The sequence below is a fragment of the Anabrus simplex genome, chromosome 5 (assembly GCF_040414725.1).
Source record: "Anabrus simplex isolate iqAnaSimp1 chromosome 5, ASM4041472v1, whole genome shotgun sequence".
Taxonomy (NCBI): Eukaryota; Metazoa; Arthropoda; class Insecta; order Orthoptera; family Tettigoniidae; genus Anabrus; species Anabrus simplex.
The window spans coordinates 437,325,139-437,331,138 of record NC_090269.1 but is presented as its reverse complement, the minus strand read 5'-3'; the positions used below and the strand labels follow the sequence as shown (position 1 = coordinate 437,331,138).

General features: G+C 38.7%; 1 pseudogene; it reads right to left on the bottom strand.

Annotated features, from left to right (window-relative positions):
• Window positions 1-1,195: 1,195 nt before the first annotated feature.
• Window positions 1,196-1,969, bottom strand: LOC136874621 (craniofacial development protein 2-like; annotated as a pseudogene).
• Window positions 1,970-6,000: the final 4,031 nt, after the last annotated feature.

Here is a 6,000-nt window from a genome sequence, read left to right as displayed (position 1 = left end):
TTGCCAAATTCCTCTTTAATTTCCTTTACTGCCTGTTCTATGTAAACATTGAAAAGGGTGGGGGACAAACTGCAGCCTTGCCTCACTCATATCCAGATTGCTGCTTCTTTTCAAAGCCCTCGATTCTTAGCATTGCAGACTGATTTGATACAGAATGTAGGTAAATCTTCGTTTTCGGTATCTGATCCCAATCACCTTCAGAATCTTAAATAGCTTGGTCCAATCAACATTATCGAATGCCTTTTCTAGGTCTACGAATGCCATGTATGTGGGCTTGTCCTTCTTGATTCGATCCTCTAAGATCAGACGTAAAGTCAGGATTGCTTCACGTGTTCCTACATTTCTTCTGAAGCCAAACTGATCTTCTCCCAACTCAGCATCAACTTGCTTTTCCATTCTTCTGTAAATAATACGTGTTAAAATTCTGCAGGCATCAGATACTAAACTGATGGTGTGATAGTTTTCACACCTGTCAGCACCGGATTTATTGGGAATAGGTATAAGAACATTCTGCAGAAAATCGGATGGGAATTCTCCTGTCTCATACATCTTACACACTAAATGCAATAGCATTGCCAAGCTGGTTTATCCTAAGGCAGTCAGTAATTCAGAGGGAATGTCATCAATTCCAGGTGCCTTGTTCCTACTTAGGTAGCTCACAGCTCTGTCAAACTCTGACCTCAAAATTGTGTCTCCCATTTTATCAGCATCAACAGCCCCTTCTTTTTCCAGAACCAAATTATATACATCTTCACTTGATACTACTGTTGGATATGTTCCTGCCATCTTTCTGCTTTGTTTCTTTCCCTAGATTTGCCTTTCCATCTGAGCTCTTAATATCCCTACACCTAGATTTCCTCACTCCAAATGTTTCCTTGACTTTCCTGTATGCAGCATCTACCTTTCCTAGGACCATACAACCTTCGACATCCTTGCACTTCTCCTTCAGCCGGTCTTTCTTAGCTACCTTGCACTTCTCTCCACTTCATTCCTTAATCGCCGCTATTCTTTTCTGTCCTCTTCATTTCTAGAATTCTTGTATTTTCGTCGTTCATCAATCAAGTCTAGTATCTCCTGAGTTATCCACTGACTCTTAGTTGATCTTTTATTCCTTCCTAACATTTCTTCAGCAGCTCTACTGACTTCATTTTTCATGACTATCCACTCTTCCTCTATAGTGCTTTCTTCATCCTTTTCATTTAGTCCTTTTGCAACATGTTCCTTGAAACAATTTCCTCACGCTCTTTCCTTGCAAATTATCTAGATCCCATATTTTTGTATTCTTTCCTTTCTTCAATTTCTTCAGCTTCAGATGGCATTTCATGACCAACAATTTGTGGTCATAGTCCACGTCTGCTCCTAGGAAAGTTTTGCAATCCAACTCCTGGTTTCTGAATCTCTGCCTAATCATAATGAAGTCTATTTGATACCATCCAGTGTCTCCAGGTCTCCTCCACGTACAAAGCCTTCGCCTGTGGTGTTTGAACCAAGTATTGGCAAGGACTAATTTATGATCAGTGTAGAATTCAACCAGCCGACTTTCTCTTTCGTTCCTTTGTCCCAATCCGAATTCTCCTACTGTATTACCCTCTCTTCCTTGGTCTACCACTGCATTCCAGTTTCCCATCACAATTAGATTCTCGTGACCCTTTACGTATTGTATTATGTCTTCTGTCTCTTCATATGCTCTTACGATTTCCTCATCATCCGCTGGGCTGGTAGGCATATGGACCTGCACTGTAGGGGTGGGCAGTGGTTTGGTGTCTACCTAGACGACAATAATTCTTTCACTATGCTGGTTATAGTAGCTTACCCGCTGCCCTGTTTTCTTATTCATTATTAAACCAACTCCTGCATTTCCCCTGTTTGATTTTGTGTTGATAATTCTGTAGTCGCCTGACCAAAAATCCTGTTCTTCCTGCCAACGTACTTCACTTATACCAACTACATCTAACTTTAGTCTATCCATCTCCCTTTTCAGATTCTCTTATCTACCACAACGATTCAAACTTCTAACATTCCACGCTCCGACTAGCAGAATGTCAGTATCCATCTTTCTGATGATCGCCCCCTCTCGTGTAGTCCCCGCGCGGAGATCCGAATGGGGACTAGTTTACCTCCGAAATATTTTACCCGGGAGGAAGCCATCATCAGTACATCATTCATACAGAGAGAGCTGCATGTCCTCGGGACTTAATTACGGCTGTAGTTTCCCGTTGCTTTCAACCGTGTAGCAGTATCAACACAGCTAAGCAATGTACAGAATTATTACAAGACCACATCAGTAAATTTTTACACATATCACAGATATATATAAGAAAATATAAAGTTCCAATAATACTGCCTTGAGGAATTCCCCTCTTAATTATGTCAGGGTCAGATAAAGCTTCGTCTACTCTAATTCTCTGAGTTCTATTTTCTAGAAATATAGCCACCCATTCAGTCACTCTTTTTTGTAGTCCAATAGCACTCATGTTTGCCAGTAGTCTTCCATGATCTACCCAATCGCCTTAAATAGATCAATCGCAATACAGTCCATTTGGCCTCCTGAATCTAGGATATCTGCTATATCTTGCTGAAATCCTACAAGCTGAGCTTCAGTGGAATAACCTTCCCTAAAATCAAACTGACTTCTGTCAATCCAGTTACTAATTCCGCAAAAATGTCTAATATAATCAGAAAGAATGCTTTCCCAAAGCTTACATACAATGCATGTCAAACTGACTGGCCTGTAATTTTCAGCTTTATGTCTATCACTCTTTCCTTTATACACAGGGGCTACTATAGCAACTCTCCATTCGTTTGTATAACACCTTACACCAAACAATAATCAGATAAATATTTCAGGTATGGTACTGCCCCCAATATTGCCCAGCTAAGCCCAGCCAGAGACCGAGAGATTCCGGGGTGGATCGTTCGTTCCTGGCTTTCCGCTTTTAGAGGCATTTAAGGGACAAGGGGGTGACGACAGAGCAAAAAAAATTAAAACAACACTCTTTCATTTAATAACATAAGCATCAAAAACACTAAAATATTCCTGCTGGGATTTAATTACAAATAGCTGTCATAATGTCCGGTCTTCGCGTAGCAATTAATAACCAATCAAACATCATCCTCGTCCTCCAGTTTTACTGTTCTGGAAAAAATGAACAAAAATTAGGCCTTCACTGCCTTAAAAAATTAAAATATTTTAAATGGAAGTGTCCAGAGACTTCAATGAGGATTTACACAAAATTAGTAGGAAGCTATCTCGCTTATTATTCCACAATAAATTTAACTTAAGGTTCCATAATATTATTGCTATCTCAACACGTGGTCAATGTTGAATTCTGATGAGTTCCATTAACTAAAGTGTGTAAGGTCCCTTTATAACACTAGTAGAAATTCTGATGGAAAATCAAAATTAATTCCAAATTAAAATTAATTAATTATTATTATTAATCTCCAATTTTATCTCTGTAGCATTTACTTTTATCATCACACGATCGTGTTTACAAATTAGTGTGTCTCACCAAATAATTCTCGCTGTAATTTTAACACACATTTTTCCAATTAATTAGTCATCCAATTAATTACTTTCATTATTCGATATCACCTAAATTCACTCTGATTATGCCGTTTATGTACATTAAATTTATACTTGCATGACCTTTGAAGTTTCCAATCAGCTTGAAAATATTTCGGAAATTCAATATAAATGAATTGGAAATTTTCTGATATCCACGTATGAGTTAGTTACAAATTGATTTAAAAATCGCTTGCCTTTGCTGGAAAATAACGAGACAATCTTTCGTCTAAATCTTTGGTAAGTGCAAATTAAATCCTAGCCTGGTCCTACTCGACATTATTCTCAAAAAATTGTTTCTTAAGGTGTGCTAAACAAGTCATCATGGTGGCAAAACAACGTTGAACACAATCCGTGCCGTTGTGATAAATGCACGACCAGATTAAATAAACTAAACAATCGAAAACATGGAAAATATTCGTAATTACAACACACGCACACACCACATTCACACAAGGTAACACGTATTTTTATATACACAATATTTACAATGAATCCTACCATTACAAATTAATTAATTACTTTTAGCATGGTCGCGTCAATAATATTCGGAGGATGAATTCGTATCTGGAAATATTCTCACTCCAACAGTGGCTAGTGGTGGTATCACTTGACATGATATACTCATTAAACAGCGACGGAATCCATCTAAGTTTCTGAAATTAATTTGAAGATTCTAATAGAATTCCGTAATCATCACCACCACATGGGTTACAAGTCGCAAATGTAGCGTTCGTGAGCCTTAATCACATTATTATGACTCCTTATTTACGAAATGTATTCAACGTGTGGTCCACTTATAATAAATACGTTGTGCTCGCAAAGACACAAGTAACAAATCATTCAATAATAAATTACCCAATTAATAAATTACTCAGTTAATATCCTGCAGGACTGCCATATTCCAGGCGCATCATGAACTGAGCACATTAAATCTCACATATAAGGAATCTAAGATAATTTATAGCTCACGACCGTCTAATTCCATTCCTAACCCGATGTTTACTTAAATTTTACTATTAAGTGATTATTAGATCTATCAGTCCTCCTGAAATGTCGTGAAATTAGATGACTCGATCTTAAAGAATGCAAGTGATCTTAAAATGGCACTAAATTCGTCCCTATCTCACAAAAATTTACACGTAACTCCACTCAAGATTATTTCGAATATCACAGGTAAACAAGTGAAGTTTATCGCGTGGTCAGTGATTTTTAAATCTATCTAAATTCTACGTACGAGAACTCATTCAAAGACGGACTACACAGCTAATCTAATAGATTTCAAATTTCAGTCACACACACGTAACTCGACTACCATGACACCTCAAGAAATGAAAATGAAATAACTCAATCTGCTACAGGAAACTAATAGAGCTACGATTTAGGGAAGAAAGATTCTCTAGTTTTACAACGATGAGAAAGAAAATAAACAGTTAAAATGGTACTCAAGTTTAGCTGAGGTTCGATTCCAAGTTGAAGTCCGTCATTCCGGCATTTTCCCGTCAGTCACCTTCCCCGACCAGAAGTGCCTTACATACTTAGAAGGTCATATAGACACGGCGGTAGATGTCCCACGATGAAATTAAAATGCGCATTGGAGAGGAGGAATTCATCTTGATGTCCACGACGATTCGCTGGGATGAATTTCGCCACGTTCCAGAAGTGTAAGCTGTAACTAATGCAACAGATATTATAATGTGTACACACACGCTGGAATACTTAATGTTCTCGTGGAGAAGTGAACTTAACTTGGATCACTAATGTTGAGGTTCAATCCTTAAGATTTTACAGTGAAGCAGCACTAATTTTAGCAGAGCGGATGTCTGCTTGCTCGGCTGAATTTTTCTATCACGTGGTTTCGATGAAAGAGTAGCGTAGACCAAAGTTGACCACAGTGAGCTGAGCAGTGCAGAGCAGCAGCAGAGCATAGAGTGATTTACTGTGAACATGACGTTTTATAGCTTTCGCTCGGGGGGTGTGCACCTTTTAGAGTCGATCATTGGTTCACGGGGTCTCTTGTAATTGGTCGTGACTGTTTCTAGAAGCTTGCCTGCTTGGAGCGCAGGTCGTCATGCGCGTGTCTTGCCTGGGAACACTGGCTTGTCCCGTGATCTACCCTGCACTCAGTCGAACACGGATCAATACATTGTCCCTCTGAACGACTGACAGAACAAGTTTGGTGTTCACACACAGCTTTCCAAGTGATGAATACGACTCCTGGCGAACAATAAAACTTTTAATGTCGTCCAGTCGTAAATAATCTAATGATAGCCAAATTTGAAGGGGACATCTCTCCCTTCGTTGGAGTATAATTTCATAAGCAGAATAAATTGTTAGATAGTAGTGTCCATTAAATATTGTTCCCGAAAATTTGCATCCTAAGTTGCAACGAAGTAGCGTAGATGAGCTCACAACAGTTGTCCGTTCTTCCTGAG